General features: G+C 44.3%; 1 protein-coding gene and 1 long non-coding RNA gene across 4 annotated transcripts in view; one reads left to right on the plus strand and one right to left on the minus strand.

Moving 5' to 3' along the window:
* EPB41L4B (erythrocyte membrane protein band 4.1 like 4B) overlaps nucleotides 1-22,893 on the plus strand; it is a 140,559-nt gene that overhangs the window by 15,407 nt on the left and 102,259 nt on the right. The gene's annotated exons all lie outside the window — the stretch shown is intronic.
* LOC144325175 (uncharacterized) lies at nucleotides 5,598-6,310 on the minus strand. The gene is made up of 2 exons (XR_013390504.1): nucleotides 6,058-6,310; nucleotides 5,598-5,817 (listed from the first exon to the last, which is right to left on the minus strand). It is a non-coding gene; the product is annotated as an uncharacterized LOC144325175 (long non-coding RNA).

Consider the following 22,893-nt stretch of genomic DNA (forward strand, 5'->3'; position numbering starts at 1 on the left):
AACAGTTTCAGGTTAAGAACGGACCTCTGGAACGAATTAAGTTCTTAACCCGAGGTACCACTGTATAAAGTTTCTACTTTTTAGCCCTGTGAACTTGAGCAAATTATTTGTGGCCCACTCTGCTTATTGCGATGTTTTTGATCCCTGAGTTTGCCATGAGTGAAAAGTTACCCCGGCTGGCACAATTGATGGTGTTTGGGAGGCAAGCAGTTACCACATAGGTGATGCTGCTGGTGGTATCTGTGATACGTTTTTTGCCTAATTTTGAGGCATTGCAACAAGAAAGGGTGTGTGGCCACTGGGCTCTGAGCTGCAGATTACAAATACTGTTAACAGCTTTCTCCAACTCCTCCAGTTATATGCAGTGTGTGTTTGTTTTTTACTTATTTATATATACATTTCTGTCATACCCTTTTAGTGGCTGTGCATCACTCAAGGCAGCTTATGACAACTTAAAATCACATAAGAGCATAAGGATCAGGCCGGTAACCCATCTAGTCGAGCATCTTGCCATAACACTAGCCAGCCTGTTGGAAGCCAGTGCGCAAAACCCAAGTGCAAGAATGCTCTGCTCTCCTGCACTTTCCAGAAACTGGGACTGAGAAGCATTTCTGCCTCCAGCCATAGATATAAATTCACATAGAAATAATTAAAATAAAATAATGAAATACACTGCCCCCCCCAAATAATTAATTGGGTTTCTTCACCATTATGTCACTTGAAAAATGACTTGTGGCATATACATAACCTTGGCTATCTGTTTATCCAGTCCTTGCGCTTATGTTCTGTGTTTGTGCCAAGATAAATAAAGATTCTTTCATTCTATACTCTGCATTTTGCTGTCAGAAGTTAGTATAACACTGATTTGTATGTTGAGCAGTGAAGTGGAGATAGTAGCTTTGAATGTAACCAAAATATTTAACAGCAATGAATTTTGTGGGGGTTTGTAAGTACATGAGTATTTTCCCTACCAACCCCCCCCCCCCACAAAAAACCACTGTATGTTTTATAACATTTTTCCTGTGAAGAAAAGGCATGTTATCTCTGCAGACACCAATTCACACGTTTGAGAACTGCAAAAACAAGCATCTGTGATAATATCTTCTCATTAGAAAAACTGCCCCAAATAATCTTACAGAAACCTCTGGAAGAGCATGACATTGTGAATTGATTAATGGAATTCGTTTACCAAAAAATCTAAACATTGCATATAAAGCCTCATGCTTCATAATTAAAAACAAATCCTTATTTCCTGATGAATAGCCTTCGGACTATAATGTAACTGAAATGGAAAACGATCTTTAGAAAGATTTTTCCTCCAAAAGCATTTTATTTTTAAAAAAATCTGATTTAAATTAATTATATATATATATATATATATATATATATATATATATATATATAAATAAAAATAATTGATTTTTATCCACCCGGGTTCAATCATGGCTTCTAAGGTCACGACATAACACTACAAGTCATGACTAGGAAGGTCAAAACATGGTTTGTGGCCAATTCTTCACCATCGTTTAGGCATTCAGAGATCTTCAGGGGGGAAAATAAGGAAGCCAATATATATATACGTCAGGACTGACTTTTTCTTTCTGGTGCATTTAACTGCATGTTCTTTGGGCACTCTTAGAACTGGAATCTAGACCTTCAACTCTGCATTCTGCTTGAGGGCCAAAGAACTTGCTTTAGGTGGTTGTTGTTGCTCCAATGTCATTCCTTCTGAATATGTGCATTTGTAAATATAATTTTTGGAATACGTTTCAATTTATAGTTCACCCTGTCCAGAAGTTGCTGTCCAGATTGTACAGTGCCTTTTCCTTACTGGTCCTTGCAAACTTTTTAAATGGCAGCATAGTTTTAATGATAAGAAACGGCGGCTGTAATACAATGATTTGCTGGAGTTGATGCCTGAACTTAATTTGAATCCTTATCTCCTATGTCTGAGTCTGTACAGGCTGTCTTGATTTCTCTCATAAAGATTAGGAAGATTTATTTTGACTTAAAAATGCTTTCTGAAGTTATTTTCAGACAAATTCTTTTTCTGAATTAGTTGTATAAAGGGTGACATACTTACTTCTCTCCTAAATCTTCTAATCTTCAGTGATCAGAGAAGGACCATCTGGTTGTGAGATGAGACTCTGCATCCAAGACCTTTAAGTTGTTGTAACAAGATACATCTGCCTTGAAGCAAATATTAAAAGGGTTTCTCTTAAAAAAATAACTAGAACAACAGCCTGAAGATTACCGCATACCTTCCAAATTCCTCATTTTGATTTTGGCATCGTTTAAAAATGCTGCATTTGTTTGTGAGGGACATGTCACCTATCCTTTTTTTAAGTGTTCTTTTTCTTATGATTCAAAACCTTGTCCGTATTCCTATTTATACAGTAGAATTACAGTCTGCTTAGCGACAAGGCATCTATACCTGCAGTGATACTAAGATTTCAAGTAAGTGATCTTGCCCATTTAGGTAGGCATAGCAGGAGTGGCGAGCCTCCAGTTTGGGGTCCTGATCCACACATACCAGCATTTTTTTCTGGCCTTCCAAGACACTCCCACCCCAATTTTGGTGGCAGTGGCAGAAACAAAAATAAAGTTCACACACCGCAGCCCTGGGGCGATAAAGCTCAGTGCCCTGATTGGGATGCCAATCGCCCCTTCCTCACCCCTCACTTGGATCATTTGAAGAGTGGAGATGGGACAATGCGCCCCTGCTCTGATCTGCAGAGGTTGGCTGAGGAGAGGGGGCTGTGTGCGTGTGCATGAGAGAGTGTGAGGTGGTCACAGCCACTTTCGCCCACAGCCACTACTGGCATGCAGCACCTAATAAGGGTGACTGCAGCCCTCGGAGGACGATAAAACGTTAGCCACCCATGAAGTATAGGATCACAGCCTGATTTGAAAACAAGTCCACTGAACAGAGTGGAACTGCTGAGTAAAAATGCACAAGTTTGAGTCGTAACAAGTGTCCGGTACTTCCCAGAAGCAAATAAAGGGAGTTACTGGGGAAAATACTCAGAACTGATCAGAGAGTTCAGGCATTTCAACAAAAAATAGGAGTACAACAGGATTGAGGTGTTTTGTCAGGGCCGTTGACTCATATATAGGGGATATAAAAGCCATTATCTGGACTGGAAGCAAGTGGAACCAGAGTCTGCATCATTTGGGGTGTGGGGGGGCATGTTGGTATGTTGTAAGGATATATACACCCTTTGGTTGAGAACAAAACCAACCAAAAGTTTATTTGGAATTAGAATCGCCTTTTTCTTTTCTTTTCTTTTCTTTTCTACTTCTTTGCAATCTTCTCCACACATGTAATCGAAGGTATTCCAGATTAGTCCAATGTGAGTTTTCCAAGCTGGGACAAGACAATTCAGTGATTTGACTGAAAGCAGTGTGAGATACCTGCTTGCTTGCTGTGAAATCTGCCATTTTGCATTTTTGGGAGCTCACACAGTTGGTTTGTGGATTCTGATGAATTTATCACATCTTTGTTTGCATTGATGTATAAGCCAGTTTCAGTGGAGGAACAAAATGTTCCCGTGCAAGGATGGGTAAGAGAAACAGGTTCGGGAGTTGGAAGAACAGGATATATGCCGTTGGCTAATAACAGCTTGACAGTTGGGAACGTGTGGTGGAGATCACTTCAGGTGGCAGATTTATATGTGGGATTTGTTCTCCTGCTTCCAGGCTAACATGCAGTGATATGAAAGCTGTAAATGTTTTTGTGAAAGCATTTAGCTCAAGAAGTAAATTCTGATACTTCCACACAGCACTTGCTTTAGTAAGCTCTTATTTTGAAGATAGCTAAAACTCTGCCGTTCATCATTTTTATATCTCTTAATGTAATTAGTTCAACTTCCTGACTTCTTTGATAAGGCGGTTGTGACAGAAGGAGCCCTGCCCACACCTGGCAGGATGGCTCTTGGGCAGCCTTGAAGATGAGTGATGTCGCTTCCAGGCTTCCACTGTCAGTGCCGGAGACTCCTTGCTTTGAGTTGCTGCTTGCAGCCCAAATAATTGAATCCCTGCATTAGCAACATCATTCCCAGAAATCCATGTAACAAACACATCAAAACTTATTTTAGGAAGAGGCAAACTCTTGTTTTGGCTTCAGCAACCTGCCTCTGTGGGCTGACAGTTTGGCTTCAGAAGACACGGAACATCTCCCCAAAGAAGCCAGAGGTGCTCTGCATCAGAATATTTCTGCTGCATTCCTAGCTGGCCCTTAGATCCGATTCAGTTCTTGACCTGAGCCCGGCTCATGGATGCCAGAAGCAGCACACAGCCGCCCAGTTGGATGCAGAGCCTGTCTCCCCAAATTGCTTGTGATTCCTTCTCGGGTTCCAAGCTGTTTGGTGAGCCCCCACAGTGCAGTTTGGCGTGCGGTGAATAGATGACATGGTTGCTTAGCTATGCATCCAGCTTGTGGCCCAGCCGGCTTCATTTTAGCATGTTTGGGCTGTTGCAAGCTAGATTAGCAATTGCACAACCTCTTTATTTCTTTACAGTACTAAAGTCTGTTCATATCAGCATTTCTCCATGTCAGAATGACTACGTGAATTTAAGGCAAGGTGTATTTTTAATAAGCTCATTTCCTTCAAAACCTACTTCGTTGTCGCACACAATATTTGCTTTTCATTGCTGCTACAAGAAAAAGGTTTAGCAAGTGTTAAGAAATTGCATAATAATACCCAGGGTTCCTTTATAACCATGTGAACAAAGTGTTCAATTTGGGGCCTGCTGGCTGAGAGGTTAAACCATGTAATCTTGGCACAAAAACAGTAGTCAAAGACTGGGCTAAACTGATATTACCTTAGTGATATTTGGTTTTAACCAGATGGAATGTTAAGCATTAACACATGAAAGGATTACGTTGATGTTGGAAATGCAGCTGATGACAGTTGCGTACAAAAGAGGCAATTCACTAAATTCTTTGTACTGCTGTGCCTATTTTTGTAAAAGAGAGTCAATCCGGCATAAATGGCAGGTTATAGCCCCCACCCCAATGCATGGGCCTGTTCTAATCACCTGAACTCTTGTAGCCTTTCTGTATTATAAACTAACAAAACTTTGGGACAAGTAAGTAGAGCGAAACTCTGCAGTGGGAAGACTCCAGGTGATGGAGAGGACTGCATGTGCGGATCCCTGCTCTCCTCAGTGGGAGACTATTGCTGCTGCTGCTGCTAAAAATACAGTTTGTATTTATTTTCATGGTACAGAAGATAAATTTTGAGAAAACAGTTGTTACAACAGTAAACAACAAATTACTTGTCCTGATGAAATTACAGACTTTTATCAGGCCATGTGTTAAAGTTTCATTTGATTACTCTAAGAGATCATGCCACATTTTCCCATGAGTGCTGGGTGGATTCCTGCCAATGCCTGAAGAATTTATGTATTCAATAAACATTTGCCATAAAAGAGGAATATGGATTGTGTTTGCCCTTTGCTGCTCTCACCTGGCATGTTAGTTTCTCGGCCAGTGCTATTGACTGTACTCTTGTTAGACCAACACCGGTTTTCCAACATCTGGCTGTCTCCATATGGGCAACAGTCATTAGAAAGGCTAAGAGGTCATCTTTGGAATACAGTGGTGCCCCGCAAGACGAACGCCTCGCAAGACGGAAAACCCGCTAGACGAAAGGGTTTTCCGTTTTGGAGGCGCTTCGCAAAACGAATTTTCCTATGGGCTTCCTTCGCAAGACGAAAGCCCATAGGGAAATCTCCGGGACAGCGGGGAAGCGCAGCGCGTCTTCCCCACTGTCCTCGGACCTCCTCCGAAGCCGGGCGGCGGGGCAGGAACACCTCCTCCCGCCGCCCAGCTTCGGAAGGATGCTCCGAAGCCGGGCGGCGGGGCAGGAACACCTCCCGCCGCCGCCCGGCTTCGGAAGGCTCCTCCGAAGCCGGGCGGCGGGGCAGGAACACCTCCTCCCGCCGCCCGGCTTTGGAAGGATGCTCCGAAGCCGGGCGGCGGGGCAGGAACACCTCCCGCCGCCGCCCGGCTTCGGAAGGCTCCTCCGAAGCCGGGCGGCGGGGCGGGAACACCTTCTGAAGGCCGGCGGGGGGCAAAAGTCTTTGTTCCCCCCTGCCTGCCTTCCCGGGAGAGCGGAGAAACGCAGCGCGTTTCTCCGCTGTCCCGGAAGGCTTTTGAAGGCAGGCGGGGGGGAGCAAAGACTTTCGCCCCCCGCCCGCCTTCAGAAGAGGTCCTGGACCTCTTCTGAAGGCTGGCGGGGGGCAAAAGTCTTTGTCCCCCCTGCCTGCCTTCCCAGGGGCTTTTAAATCGCCCCGGACAGCGGAGAAGTCCTGGTATAGTTACCCTAACCTGAGCATATGAGTTTTTGTATAGTCTCATGACAGAATTCATAAAATATAGCCCCATATTCATTTTTGGCAACAACCCTTCTAGGAACTGCCAGTTGACTCAATCAAAGGATTTATATGCATCTCTTGATATGACTGCTAGTGGTAAATTTTTGCTTTTGCTTGGATGGATAACATTTCGTAGACGGAGAATTGGGTCACAGATCTGTCTCTGGGGTATGGACCCAGCGTGATCTATGAAGAAATAAACGTGTTGAGGCTTGCAGTAAAGATTTTAGCATCTTGATTTTTCCCTGGCTTAGGTATAATCTAGGGCTGGCATAGGTCCTGAATTTCCTGGACATAGCCAGGATTTGGCCCTTGGAAGCAGCATCTGGGTGGAAAATGCTGAAACGTCCAGGGAAGAAAAAGCTCAACAACTTTGGCAAAAAATAATAATAATAATAAATAAAAGCCCCAAAACGTTGCCAATATGGCAACCCTATATAACTATTATTTTAGAGTGTTTCCAGGAGGTTGGTACTTGACCACCTGAAAGAATATCATTAAACAGAGAGATTAATCTTGGGATCAGAATCTCACTGAATCACTTATAGAAGTTTGCAGTGTAACTGTCTTAACTTTATACCCCTTCAGTTTTTTTGATTACTGCGGCTACCTCATCTATAGGCTGGTTTAAATAGTCCCCGTGGGTGTCATTTAGTTTAAGTAATGCAATTCTTTCCAAATACAGTGGTACCTTGGTTCTCAAATGGCTTTGTACTGAAACAACTTGGAACCCAAACACTGCAAACCTGGAAGTGTTCCGGTTTGCGAACCTTTTTTTGGAAGCCGAATTTGAGTGATCCGTTTTGAGTGTTACGTTTCCGATTTGAGTGCCACACTTCTGTTTTGAGTGTTATGCTGAGGTCCCTGTTTTTGCTATTTGTTTTGCGTTTTTCTTTTTGTGGCTTTTTTGTTTTGTTTTTGTGACTGTGTGGAACCCAGTTCAGTTACTGATTGATTGTTTGACTGCAGTACATTGTTTATTGCTTTCATTTTATGGATCAATGGTCTCGTTAGATAGCAAAATTCATGTTAAATTGCTGTTTTAGGGGGTGTTTTTAAAAGTCTGGAACGGATTAATCCATTTTGCATTACTTTCTAGGGGAAAGCACGCCTTGGTTTTAGAATGCTTTGGTTTTGGAATGGACTTCTGGAACGGATTAAGTTTGAGAATCAAGGTACCACTGTATTCTGTAACTGTTGGGAAAGGAGGTGATAGGATCAGCATATAAAGGTAAAGGTACCCCTGCCCGGACGGGCCAGTCTTGCCAGACTCTAGGGTTGTGCGCTCATCTCACTCTATAGGCCGGGAGCCGGTGCTGTCCGCAGACACTTCCGGGTCACGTGGCCAGCGTGACATCGCTGCTCTGGCGAGCCAGAGCCGCATACGGAAATGCCGTTTACCTTCCCGCTAGTAAGCGGTCCCTATTTATCTACTTGCACCCGGGGGTGCTTTCGAACTGCTAGGTTGGCAGGCGCTGGGACCGAACGACAGGAGCGCACCCCGCCGCAGGGATTCGAACTGCCGACCTTTTGATCAGCAAGTCCTAGGTGCTGAGGCTTTAACCCACAGCGCCACCTGCGTCCCTTGTAGGATCAGCATATAGGGAGGCATAAAAATCTCTAAACATAATATACTTACTGTTATCATCATATTTAAGGGTACCTGCCTTATCCCTTAGCTGGTTTACTCTCTTAATGTTCATTCTTTTCTGAATATGGTTAGCAAGCATCTTAGACTTCTTGTCACCATGTTCATAATATTTTTGGTTGAGGAAAAGCAAATTTGTAGAGATTTTTTATGTTTCCAAGGCTGTGACTTCTGCTCTCCTAGCATTCAAGGTCCTTAAAGTCTTCTTCCTGCCACCTCTTATGTGCTTTAGTTCAAGCTGCCTTATTTCCAGTAGGAGGTGATCTGATTCTTTGGCAGCCTTTCTTTTGATTGCTGTCACTTCACTAATGCAGGTCCCCTGATGATGCCTTCAGAGCTTCCCAGACTGTTGCAAGAGGCATTCTCTCTGTGGTGTTAATATCCAAGTAGTTATTTATTTCTGAAAAGAGGTGGTCTGCTGCCAGCTGATTCGGTAGGAGAATTGCAGGAAATCTCCAGCAAGATGATGACGTGGGTTTTTCTTGGAGACGTAAGGTGGCCCCCACTGGAGCGTGGTCGGAAACAGTGCGACAACCAATCTTTGATTCAACAGTTCTTTTAAAGTTTGATGTTGAAATCATGACAAAATTGAGATAGGAGTATGATGAGTAACAACTTGAAAAAATGAAAAGTCAGGTTGTGTTCGCGAAGTATGGTTTCCAATGCTGAGGGTGTTTTACGTGACTTGGTTACAGTGGGACCGGTTCATAGAATCATAGAATCATAGAGTTGGAATAGACCACAAGGGCCATCGAGTCCAACCCCCTGCCAAGCAGGAAACACCATCAGAGCACTCCTGATACATGGTTGTCAAACCTCTGCTTAAAGACCTCCAAAGAAGGAGACTCCACCACACTCCTTGGCAGCAAATTCCACTGTCGAACAGCTCTTACTGTCAGGAAGTTCTTCCTAATGTTTAGGTGGAATCTTCTTTCTTGTAGTTTGGATCCATTGCTCCGTGTCTGCTTCTCTGGAGCAGCAGAAAACAACCTTTCTCCCTCCTCTATATGACATCCTTTTATATATTTGAACATGGCTATCATATCACCCCTTAACCACCTCTTCTCCAGGCTAAACATGCCCAGCTCCCTTAGCCGTTCCTCATAAGGCAGGGGTCTGCAATCTTTAAGACAAAAAGAGCCACTTGGACCTGTTTCCAAAGGGGGAAAAAACTGGGAGCCGCAAAACCATTGCGACATTTAAAACAAATATATCTCCGGAGCTGCGATCTGACAGCGGGCGGGAAGGTGACGTCGGGACGGTGCGTGACTAATGCACGCACCGCCCCCATGCGACGTCACAGCCAGTACAGTGCCCGCCACAGTGGGGAGTGTCGGGGCGCACAATGCACCTCCTCCCCTCGCTAGTATCTGCCCCGGAGCCGCGGAAAAGGTGTAAAAGAGCCACATGCGGCTCCGGAGCCGCGGGTTGCAGACCCCTGTCATAAGGCATCGTTTCCAGGCCTTTGACCATTTTGGTTGCCCTCCTCTGGACACGTTCCAGTTTGTCAGTGTCCTTCTTGAACTGTGGTGCCCAGAACTGGACACAGTACTCCAGGTGAGGTCTGACCAGAGCAGAATACAGTGGCACTATTACTTCCCTTGATCTAGATGCTATACTCCTATTGATGCAGCCCAGAATTGCTTTGGCTTTTTTAGCTGCCGCGTCACACTGTTGGCTCATGTCAAGTTTGTGGTCAACCAAGACTCCTAGATCCTTTTCACATGTACTGCTCTCAAGCCAGGTGTCCCCCATTTTGTATTTGTGCCTCTCATTTTTTTTGCCCAAGTGCAATACTTTACATTTCTCCCTGTTAAAGTTCATCTTGTTTGTTTTGGTTCTGTCCAGTTGGGGATCTCATACAAGATTTAATTCCCCTTCCTGGAATCCAGATAGTTCTTGCAGAGTGAGTCGGAGAAATTGTAACTGTCCTTTGTTTGGAGAGCAAAGTGAGGCTATAGTTGGTGTGATGCCTTTCCTTGGGCCTTGGACATAGTGGCCTCTCTTGTCTGTCAAAGTTCCCTTGAGGGTAAAAATCAGACTGTTGGAAATCAGCACCGCTACCCCTCTTGCTTTTGATGTGCCAGGAGATGAGATTTGGACATCAAAGCCTTTGAGACAATGCATTCTATCCATTTGCTTCTTACAGTGCGTTTCCTGTAGGCATATTATTTTAGGTTTTCCCCATTTGAGCAGTAGCTTGACTCTTCATTGTTTCACTGGTGAGTTGAGACCATTGACATTTATGGTGAGTCTTTTTAAATAATAATAATAATAATAATAATAATAATAATAATAATAATAATAACAATAATTTATTATTTATACCCCGCCCATCTGGCTGGGCTTCCCCAGCCACTCTGGGCGGCTTCCAACACAATATTAAAATACAGTAATGCATCAAACATTAAAAGCTTCCCTAAACAGGGCTGCCTTCAGATGTCATTTCTAGTTTCCATATCATCCATTGGCCAGATTATTATTATTAATATTATTATTTAAATTTGTTAGTCATTTTATTTTGCCAAGGGTAACCTAGAGTGACTTACAACCAACCAGACAGATGGATTCCTTCACATAGATACATTAAAATAAAGAGGGGGGGGGGGAAATACATTAAAAACATTCTGTCCCCTTTCAAAAGGCCACATATAGTTAAAGTTTTAGCCCAGCACCTAAAGATATGTAGTGAAGGCACCAGCCAAGCCTCCCTGAGGAAATTTCACTGCTGTTGAGATCACTCCGGGTCTGAGGCTTTTCACTGGGGGGAAGTGGTGGTTCTTTTGCGTCTAAGGAACCCCCACCCTTTCATAGTAAAATACGAAAGGGGATAGGAGATTTCTTTTTCTGATGCCACCGTTGCTTCTCGAGGCTCAAGATCCCCTCTTGAGCTTTCCCGGGCTTGCATAGCCCTTGCGTAGCCCCCAAAAGACCCCCTTCAGTGACTGCTCCATCTCCGAGTAGCTCAGGTGCGCACCCGCTTTGATCCGCGGTAAAACAGGAAGTCGGCAGTCCCACCCCAACCTGTGTCATGCTGCCGTTTTCCAGCACTACCCTCCTTCTGTCGCTTGGTTCCTCAAATGTCAGAGGCTGCGAGCACAACCATGAACCACAGAACCTGGACACAGGGTTTGCCCTCGCTCTCTACCAATGCTGGGCAGAGCTCCACCACTGAACGAACCTCACCATTTCCCCAGTGACCGTGTCTCTTTCTTTGGGGCTCAAGGGAGCACATTGGCCCAGCGGCAGCATGCTCTGGGATACAGCACTCATGGTGAGGCAACCCTCTGAGAAACAGCTTTTCGGTCATGAACTTCACCTTACAGCTTGGACTGTCAAGGCAGTGGATGGTATATGCTAGGTCAATACTGACCACTGTCTCTCTTCAGCCACACGTGAAGAGTTTGGGTCACGGCAGGCTCCGGAGAGCGGGGATGAGGGAAGAAGCGTCGGCACTGCCATGGAGGGCCAAGGGGCAGAGAGAGCCAAGCCCGATACCTCCCAGAGCTGGCCCTGCCTGACCACATAAGCGTGTTGCAACGGAGGAGGCGGGTCCAGTGGGGAGGCAGCTCCATCCTTACTTCAGACATCGTGATATATCGGTATACTGCAATGTTTAGCTGGTGTTACATTGTGATGTTGAAAGCCAGATACCATCCAGCCCTAGTCATGGGTGGAGTGCAGGGCTTGCTGTTACTGCAGCGTACATTGGGGCTGTGACTCAGTAGAGAAGCACATGGTGTGCATGAGCCACATGGAGACTTCTTGGCAGAGCTGGTCAGAAGAGGAGAAGGAACAGGACAGGACTGTGGAATTGGATCCTGGGAAGGGGCCCATTGGCTTGGGAGGTGCTGACCTTGACACTGGGGAGGGACCAGGTTGGTTGTCAAATGGAGGTCTCATCCCCAGTACAATTGGACATCCCAAGAGCTGAGGAGGAGCCCCCTGGTTTGACTTCAGCCCTGTTTCCCATTGCCTCCGGATTGGCATCTGAGGCCGGAACAGACAGCGAATTAGCTGTGAGACTCTGTCTCCATATCCAAGGATGTGGTGCTAGCTGTGCCAGCACAAGCCGATCCAGCCTACTCTCCGGGAAGCCTGTTTGCTTGCCCCAGTGGGCTCTTCAGAAGGGGAGCTGCAGGGGCATGTGAAGCGTTGGGACAATGGCCTAGCCATGAATATTAGGACTGATATAACTGCTGACTTGCACGCCTTGTAACCTGATCTTCGTTTAGCCCTTGCATTTGGCGAAAAGGGAGCCAAGAGTGTCTTCAAGTGGGAGCCAGAACAATGCCCTGCTCGTGATCTTCTAGGGGCCAGTGTTAGACACAGAATCCTGGACAAAATAGACTTTGTTTCGGACCCAGCTAAGGGACTCTTAAGTTCTGATTACAGTGTACCATGATGCTATAATTTATACTGGTAGTGTTTTTACTATTGTCTCCAAAGGCAGTTTGCAACAAACATGTTTTGCTATGTGCGCCTTACAGGTGCAATGAACAGGGGCCTGGGATGAGCTGTGGCTCCTTGCTATGTAGACATGCGGGGGCAAAGCACACATGACATTGCATGCTGTGTGAAGCAGCTGTCCCTTGTACCTCATTCTCAGGCATCAGTCCTCTTCCACGTTGGCCTAGGAAACAGATGGTAAATACTGCAGGTATTCGCTGTCCATTCAGAATCCATTTATCCATCCTTCCTGAGACCTATTTTTAACTTTTGTCAATTCTGTTGTTGTTGCTGCGACAAGTTTGTGTAGCAGAGTTGATTGGCTTTAATAAAGTAAATTACCAGAAAGCAAACTTAAACTGTTGATATACGCTACAATTTCTTATTCCAAGCATGCACATTTCCTAATAGCATGTACTAATTGGCTGACAGAGTCACCAGAACATGCTGATTTGCCCCTAAATGTAACTTTTATGTTATTCAGAAGACTTTAGCATACATGTGCATGCCTGCACATGTATTATGTATATGTTAAGGTGCATAACAACCAGCTGTTGAGCACATTCTGCAGGTCTCACAGATAATGTATTTTTCAGAAATATAATGCATCTAGTGTTTTAAAAATACAACAAATTCTAGTGTACTAGAAACTCATATTGATATTTTGACGTACGTCAATATTCCCCAGACCCCGTAGAGACTTTTCCATGAGGGGTTCCTGAAGTGGAGTTGGGGCAGACATGTGGGTCTTTCACATGGAATCAATGCATCTGGCAGGAGACAGACTTGGTGCATGTGATCCACACAATCGCCCTCTGTGATTGGGTCATTTAAATTTTATCCCAGCGATGCGAGAGCTTGTTCACAGAGAAGAGGCTTCCCTGAATTTGGATGCAGGTGTAAAGAACCCCCTGCTCATGATTTATGTCCAACTGCATTTGGCTGATATTTGGATGTTGAATAAGGAAACCACCATACAAAGTCTCCAAATGAGGCTACTTGCAATCCACATTCTATTTTAAGTTGACACCAAGTCCCCAGAGATCATGGGATCATAGAGTTGGAAGGGACCCTGAGGATCATCTAGTTCAACCCCCTGCAGTGCAGGAATATTCACCTGTCCCTCATAGGGAATGAACCTGCAACCATGGTGTTATCATAGCATAGCACACCATGGGCCGAATCATAGAATTGGAGGGTGTTAAGCTGTTCTGTTGACTCCCATGCGCAGTGTGGGGAAACCAAAGGCAAAGTATCAGCATCAGGCTCTGTCTGAGAAGCAGTTGCTTGGTATGGAGACATAAATATTGGAGAACTGAACAAAATTGCAGAGTGTGAGAAATTAAGGAGTAATTCAACTCTCTGAATTAACCTGGAGAGATACAAGGAGGAAGGCATTTTCTTGGTAATATTTCTTTTTAAATTTTCATTTTATAATGTTATATAAAACAGAGAGAACAATTGTAACAGATGAAAATCAAAATATAAAAACAAAGTAAAATAGGCACCAAGGATGAGTACAGTTGCACATGCAATAAAATAACAAAGTTCAAGTAAAAAATATTAACATTATCAGATTATCAAGCCAAGGTAAATATTTGGGATGCTCTCAGTCCGTCAGTTTTGCCTGCCAAACTTTGAACAGGAGCTTTCAAACTCAGGTTTGTGTTTGGATGTTCTCTTTCTCTTACACACACACACACACACACACACACACACACACACACACACACTGTCTACATGTGTATTTTGTGTGTCTATTGACATCAAGCTAAAAGCATTTTTGATTAGAGTTGCCTACCCAGATATGTAGAATGTTGAGGGGTGTGTGTGTGCTTAATATATTTTACTGATTTTTCAAAATAACATGTAATAACAATCCTCCCAACCAACATTACCCACTTCACACACCCCACCCTCCAAATACAGGTTCCTTATGGGAAAACATTGTTCCAAAGTGTCAGATGTGAGTCTGGTGGACCTCATTCTGAGTGATAGTCAGTTGTGTGTGTAATAAAAGAATGCCGCTATAAAGTTATCCTCTTCTCCTTTTCCAGCTAATGCCTTGATGTCCTTAGTTAATTTTTTGAAAGTGCCAGTATCCCTACTTTCTTTTTCCACTGTGATGATAATAATTAAAGGTAAAGGACCCCTGACAGTTAAGTCCAGTCGCGAACGACTCTGGGGTTATGGTGCTCATCTCGCTTTACTGGCCAAGGGAGCCGACGTTTGTCCACTCCGCAGACAGTTTTTCTGGGTCATGTGGCCAGCATGACTAACCAGCTTCTGGTGAAACCAGAGCAGCGCCCAGAAACACCATTTACCTTCCCGCCAGAGCGGTACCTATTTATCTACTTGCGCTTTGACGTGCTTTCGAACTGCTAGGTTGGCAGGAGCAGGGACCGAGAAACGGGAGCTCACCCCGTGGCAGGGATTCGAAATGCTGACCTTCTGTTCGGCAAGCCCAAGGCTCAGCGGTTTACACCACAGTGCCACCCGCATCCCACGATGATAATAATAATGATTATTAAATCTGTATACCACTCTTCATTCGTAGATCTTGGAGCAGATCACAGCATAAAAATACAAGATAGTAACACAAAATGCATAATAAAAACAAGTACAAAACAAACCTATAACCCCCTCACCCCACCCCGCTCCCACTAACACATTTGAAAGAGTATAGGATGTTAATCAGCCAAAGGCCTAGTTAAAGAGGAATGTTTTTGCCTGGCTCCTAAAGGTGGATAATGAAGGCGGCAGCTGACTCTCCCTGGGGACTTCCTATTCTGAGCTATGTAGTATTCTAGTGGCTATGTAAAGGAAGGTGATTAGTGCTTTGTATGTCAAATTAACACTATCACCTTAAAAACTGTTAGCAGAACCAAGGTTGGGGTGTAAGTAATGTTGTTTGTAATCAAGCTTATGTCACTAACAACAGTCTTCCAGAATGCCTGCGGTTTATAACATTCCCACCACATGTGAATAGTTCTGATATCTTTACACCCTCTAATGAAGGCATTTTCTGAAGCACCCCAGTGCCAGTGATAAGTTGCCAATTCATCACCCACCTTCTCAAGTCCATAATAATAAAGATTGCGTTGAGGCTGAAAGTTCCCCTTCTTGGGTGGAAGGACACTTTCATGTTAAGCGTCTGGTCCACCAAGACCCCCAGATGTACTGCTAGTAAGCCAGGTGTTTCCCATCCTATATTTGTGCACCTGGTTCTTCTTGCCTAAGTGCAGAACCTGGCATTTGTCCCTATTGAAATTCATTTTGTTAGCTTGCGCCCAGTTCTCCAATCTGTTAAGGTCATTTTGAATTCTGATTCTGTCTGCGGTATTAGCTCCCCCTCCCAGTTTGGTGTCACCTGCAAATTGGATGAGCATCCCCTCAATTTCTTCATCCAAGTCATTTATAAAGACGTTGAACAACAACAGGCCCAGGACAGTGCCCTGAGGCAGCCCACTGGTCACTTTTTTCCAGTCAACGATATACGATATCTTTATTGTCATTGTCCCATGCAGAACAATGAAATTGAAAACCTGCTACAAATCCACCTGTTGCCTCATTCAACCCACATTTTACCAGCTTCCTCGCAAGAATATCATGGGGGACTTTGTCAAAAGCCTTGCTGAAATCAAGATACACTATGTCCACAGCATTCCCCTGATCCACCAAGTTTGTAATTCCATCAAAAAAAGAAATTATATTCCTGCCATTACTTATTTTTTAGAACCCCATGCTGGGTCTTAGTGATCACAGCATCCTTTTCTAAATACTCACAGACTGACTGTTGAATTATCTGTTCTGAAGTGAAATGCTATTCTTTCTTTGCATATAACATTTACATCTTGGGGGTGGGAGTTGTATATGATGAAGGCATGTTCCTGGGCTCTCCTCAGCACAAACATAAATATAATAATAATAAAAACTGTGAGAATGATCAGGTACATGTTTGATCAGGTACATGTTGTTGTTGTTGTTTAGTCGTGTCCGACTCTTCGTGACCCCATGGACCAGAGCACGCCAGGCACTCCTGTCTTCCACCGCCTCCCGCAGTTTGGTCAGATTCATGTTTGTAGCTTCGAGAACACTGTGCAACCATCTCGTCCTCTGTCGTCCCCTTCTCCTTGTGCCCTCCATTTTCCCCAGCATCAGGGTCTTTTCCAGGGAGTCTTCTCTTCTCATGAGGTGGCCAAAGTCTTGGAGCCTCAGCTTCACAATCTGTCCTTCCAGTGAGCACTCAGGGCTGATTTCCTTCAGAATGGATGCATTTGATCTTCTTGCAGTTCATGGGACTCTCAAGAGTCTCCTCCAGCACCAGAATTCAAAAGCATCAATTCTTCAGCGATCAGCCTTCTTTATGGTCCAGCTCTCACTTCCGTAAATCACTACTGGGAAAACCATAGCTTTAACTATACGGACCTTTGTCGGTAAGGTGATGTCTCTGCTTTTTAAGATGCTGTCTAGGTTTGTCATTGCTTTTCTCCCAAGAAGCAGGCATCTTTTAATTTCGTGGCTGCTGTCACCATCTGCAGTGATCATGGAGCCCAAGAAAGTAAAATCTCTCACTACCTCCATTTCTTCCCCTTCTATTTGCCAGGAGGTGATGGGACCAGTGGCCATGATCTTCGTTTTTTTGATGTTGAGCTTCAGACCATATTTTGCGCTCTCCTCTTTCACCCTCATTAAAAGGTTCTTTAATTCCTCCTCACTTTCTGCCATCAAGGTGTGTCATCTGCATATCTGAGGTTGTTGATATTTCTTCCGGCAATCTTAATTCTGGTTTGGGATTCATCCAGTCCAGCCTTTCACATGATGAATTCTGCATATAAGTTAAATAAGCAGGGAGACAATATACAGCCTTGTCGTACTCCTTTCCCAATTTTGAACCAATCAGTTGTTCCATATCCAGTTCTAACTGTAGCTTCTTGTCCCACATAGAGATTTCTCAGGAGGTGATCAGGCACTCCCATTTCTTTAAGAACTTGCCATAGTTTGCTGTGGTCGACACAGTCAAAGGCTTTTGTGTAGTCAATGAAGCGGAAGTATCAGGTACATACCAGAGAGTAAGTCCTATTGAACTCAGTGGGACTCACTCCTGAGTAAAAGTGCTTAGGATTGCAGTATAAAACTGTTGCGGAGGCAGGAAGAAGATTAACAAAATCCATCCTCCTGGCAAACTGGGGAAATCTCTCCTCCCTCACGCAGTTTAGGACATCCTACGCCTTTCCTCAGCAGTTTCTTTTTCTTTGAGAAAAATAAGAAGCTCATGTAAATGTAAACTGAGCTTTAATAATAAAGAAAACTGTAACAAATACAACAACATGTGGCAAGTTTTGAGGCAAGAAACAAGGTGGCAGTTGGTCCCTCTTAATGGATCACACCCTGAAGGGAGGGGCTGACCCAGAGCAGAACCCCAAGAGACCCTCCCCAGGGTGGGTGGGAGAGAGAGAGAGAGAACACACAGAAGCAAGCCAGACTCCAAAGTGCTTATCTTTGTGAACTTGCCATTTAAATTGTTTAATCATGTTGCAAAAAAGAGGACCAGGTGAGGAGATCTGACCTCTTCATCACTTTTAATGGATCTCGGAGACATGAAGGAGAGGGAAAAGCAAAAGGAGAAAGGATCTTTCTGGGGGCTAGGATGCGAGGTCCCTTCCAACTCTACAACGGATTCTCTTCCTCCGCTCCCCGCCCCTCCAGAATTTCTTTCTCACAGGGGAGCCTGTCTTCCGCTTCACTGCAGAGAGCCTCTCCAGATTTTCCAGCTCTCCCTCTCCCTGCATCACATTGTAAATAAGGCACCTTCAGCTTCATGGGGAAAGGGGGCAGTAAGAGCTTGTGGCTGCTGTTCACTTTTTCATATTTCTCTCCATTTGAAGCACAGACATGCAGGGAGGCTGGGATCCAGGGAGCTTCACCCCGGACAGAAATCCTGGCTGCCCCCCCCCCCAGCTGCGGCTCTGATTGAGTTCACGTATAAAACCCACTGTAACACTGTCCTTTATGCAGCCCTCTGTGTCTAGTTTACCCTTCTCTTGTGCCCTCCTTTCTTTTGCCACTGCTCCCAGCTCTAAAATTAACTTTCAGCCAACAGAATGCTGTGAAGAGAATAGACTGACCCCCAGAAAATGCCCCCCCCAATTACCAATAAAAGTTTCCTTCCTATGACTGCTGCCAATGCAATGCAGGCGGCCAAAAGTTAGTTAGTAAATGGACAGAAAAGGCCCAATGTAAGTCCTGTAAACCAATCCTAAATGCAACAATTATATCACCTTTCAGAACGTGTAAAGTGGCTGGATCTGGTTGCACGGCTGAACAGAGGGAGAGCGGAGTCCCTGAGTGCAAGGCAGCCTGGCTCCGGTATTGAGATTCACTCCTCTTGTTTACAGGAAACACAAGCTCTACAGAGTTCAGCGTCCTAGAAAAAAAGCAGCCTGGTACCAGTTATAACTTGTACAACAAGAAGTACCTAGTTAACAGTAACAAGCGTGGAATATTCATTACAAACCTTCTTGGTTTGGGGTGTTGAAACACCATGCTGAAAACTGAAGTTATGTGTTCATGCTCCTGTGGAATTAAAAGTATCCACGTATTTTCATTTTGAGTATATACTTCAACGTATTTTGAGTATGCCGAATTGCATTTTGTTCAGTAGGATGTGTTGTCCTTGGAAGCCACATCTGGAATTATATGTTCACGTTACTCTGCACACTTTAATTAAACTTGAGAAAATCTGTGCATGCCACAGAAATTAGCAAATACCATGTAAGTAATGAGAAGGGCCCCGAGGGCACTGCTCAGCAGCCACAAAATTCTTGCATAATTACAAGAAGTACAAGGGGTATATTTTCTCCCCACCATCATGCACTTAGTTTTAGGGGAAATCTAGAAGCATGCGTTCCTCTCCAGCTGATTTTTAGATACTTCAGAATTTATTACTCATCTAAGAAAATCATTCTCTTACATAACTTAGTTACGAGTTAGATGCACAAAGCTACTGGTGTTCAAGCCTAGGGCTTGCCGATCGAAAGGTCGGCGGTTCGAATCCCCGCGGCGGGGTGCGCTCCCATTGCTCGGTCCCAGTGCCTGCCAACCTAGCAGTTCGAAAGCACCCCCGGGTGCAAGTAGATAAATAGGGACCGCTTACTGGCGGGAAGGTAAACGGTGTTTCCGTGTGCTGCGCTGGCTCGCCAGATGCAGCTTCGTCACGCTGGCCACATGACCCGGAAGTGTCTCCGGACAGCGCTGGCCCCCGGCCTCTTAAGTGAGATGGGCGCACAACCCTAGAGTCTGTCAAGACTGGCCCGTATGGGCAGGGGTACCTTTACCTTTACTGGTGTTCAAGTTCTGTAACTGTAATTTCTCAAGGCTTTGTAAAACCAAGTTTTTCAACATAATGTTGGAAAACGTGCCTTTTGCCCTCCAAGTCAGTCAACAGTGTGAGTCATACTCTGAACTTTATCAGGCAGTAATCTTACACTTTTAAAATTGCAAATTCATTACAGTCATCTGTGCTTTATGTGGAATAACAGGCTCAACAGGGTTCTCTAGTCCAGGTTGTGGTTACTCATTAAACATGCAAATCGAAAAATATTTCATAACTCTAAATGAAGCAACTGACATTGTTTTTTTTGGGGGGGGGTAGGTATTTGAAAATATGAATTTTCATGCCCCTCTGTTTATGTATATGTTCATATATAGGATTAACTTTGAATCAGAGAATTGGAAAGAGACCAAAAGGGTCATCTATTCCAACCCACTGCAATGTGATACATTCCCCACTCCTGACCACTTGCTACTTGGAAATCAGTGTGGAAGAAGGACTCTGTGGGTGAACTGAAAGATTCTCAATGGCTTAAGATCTGATCTACTCATCTCTTTAGGTCTGTGTCTGCTAACATTAGGGATAATTCTTTGAAGGTGGTCCACCGCTGGTTTTTCAACTCCAGTCCAACTAGCTGAGGTCTACTTCCTCCTTAGGTTGGTGGGATTGTAAGGTACTACTACTCAATCCACCGAGCCTGTCTCTGCATGCAGGGGAGGGTTTGAGACCCATCAGCTACCCTCACCTGGTCAGCCGGCAAGTCAAAGTCGTTTCCTGTGATGTGGCCGCTGTCATATGCTGACAGCTTCTAGGAACCACAGGTGAGAACTGAGTGCAGAGTAGAGCCCAAAGGTGGACAGACTACTCCAGAAAGAGCACAAAATGTCCCCCACCATCGGTACTACCCTTCCCCCCACCCCATACACCCCTTTTAAGTAAAATAAATAAATCAAAAGGCAGCAAGCAGCAAAGATATGAATTCATGATCCTTCTATCTCTGGTTTTATTTCATGTGGTGGTGGTAATTTTATTTTTTCTTCGATTTAGTAGCATAGGAAGGGAGGGTGGGGAGGCGGGGCACCCAGGACAGCACTGGGGCTGCAGGGTGCCCAAACGGCTGCATCCCTCCCGGGCGCCCTCCAGCAGGCCCAGTGCTGCCGTGAAGCGCAGCTGGGGTGCTCTGCGGGCTGGCACACACCAGCTGCATCCCTGCCGGGTGTCCCTTGCCCACCTGGGACCCCCTGCCTCCATGGCACAAGCAGGGGGTGCTTCACCAGTCCTCCTGCCTTCTTCCCACAAAGAGCCCCGAGAAGGAACTGGGTAAGAACCTCTGGAAAAGAGGGGAGAGCAGGCAGGCAGAGCCCAGGAGACAGGTGCCCTCAGGGATTCAGTCTGCAGGTCACTCACTCTTCCTCACTCTTACTAGACAAACACATTCAACGAACAATTTCCCATGGAAAAGTAAAGCTTCAGAGAACCTTCCTGATCATGTTGTTTTTGGGAAAACTTCATGCGGCCCCTCCAGGCGCCCTCTGTGCACAGCCACCCCCCAACCCGGCTCCCCAGAGCAAACCGCCTGGTCCGAAACTAGACCTCAGACTGATCTTGGGCAGCCCTGCCTAGCCCAATGGCGAGAGGACCAGACAAGGGGCATTCTCACTTCCCATTCACTCAGGTGGCACGCCCTGCCCACCTCTACCCCATGGCACAGCACATGCAAGTGCACCTTCGGCCCCCCAGGCACAGGTGGGTGGGGCTATGCCAGTGCTTCGATTTGCAAATGTTGGAAGAATTACCCTGCCGGTGCAAACAGGGTGGATTTGATTTAAATAACTAGTCAGTAAGACTTGATTTTAATCATTTTATTTTTTTTACAAAAAGACTCATTTCATTTTTTAAATAATAACTTTAGATACTAGATAAACTCTAGAGTAGTTTAGATACTCATATTTATGGTATGGGAAAGGGAAAATACATAAAGGCTTTTCAAACCATATAATAAGAAAGTCATTAATAAGAGTGTGGGGAAAATAAAAAGATCTGTTAGAGCGGAAAACATCATGGTGGCTGTCACCCACTGACGCATTTTCACTTAAGTCGACCAAAAAAGTAAGCTGGTTGACATATAGAGAGTTGTTAACAGAAGAAGAAGGAAAACTCAAACTAAAAGAGTATGATTAGCTGAAAGTATCTACAAAGTTGGTTACACCATAGGCAATTAAATGAAATTTTTTAAGGAAGACAATAAAAAGGGGTTTAGTTATACAATCTCCAGATTTCAAAAAGAAATAGTGGAAGAGAATGTTAAATTGTTAAAAAAAAGCATATAGTATTTTATTAGAGTGTGAAACCAAAGATGAAGAGGTAAAATCAGTTATGATTAAATGGGGTCAGGATGTGGGACACAACATCCAATTTGAAAGTTGGGGAAAATTATGGAAAGTTGATATAAAATTCACAGATTGCATACTATTAAGAGAGAATTACATGAAAATGGTGTATAGATGGTATATCACACCAGTGAAATGTTTAGGAAAGAAAATAACAGATGTTGCAGATGTAAGGAAAAGGAAGGAACACTTTATCATATGTGGTGGGAATGCCGCCCAGAGTGGCTGGGGAAACTCAGTCAGATGGGCGGGGTATAAATAATAAATTATTATTATTATTATTATTATTATTATTATTATTATTATGCAAATAGATTAAAATATTGGGAAATGATATACAATGAATTTGGAAAAAAACGTTTAAAATGAATTTTGTCAAACACCCTGAAGCCTTTTTGTTAGGTATCTCAAATCGAGAGCTATCAAAAGAAAAATGGACATTATTTATGTATGCTACAACAGCAGCAAGAATCTTGATTGCACAGTATTGGAAGACGGAAGAAATACCATCAAAGGAACAACGGCAAGAAAAGCTGATGAACTATGCAGAATTGGCTAAGCTAACAGACAAACTACAAGAGGACAAAAAGGACTTCAAGAGTCTGGGAACCATTTACAGTTTATTTGCAGAAACAACAGAATGGAGTAGATTCACTGGCAGGATTTGAATAAACTTTCACAACTTCATTTGA

Source organism: Podarcis muralis, chromosome 13 (genome assembly GCF_964188315.1).
Source record: "Podarcis muralis chromosome 13, rPodMur119.hap1.1, whole genome shotgun sequence".
Taxonomy (NCBI): Eukaryota; Metazoa; Chordata; class Lepidosauria; order Squamata; family Lacertidae; genus Podarcis; species Podarcis muralis.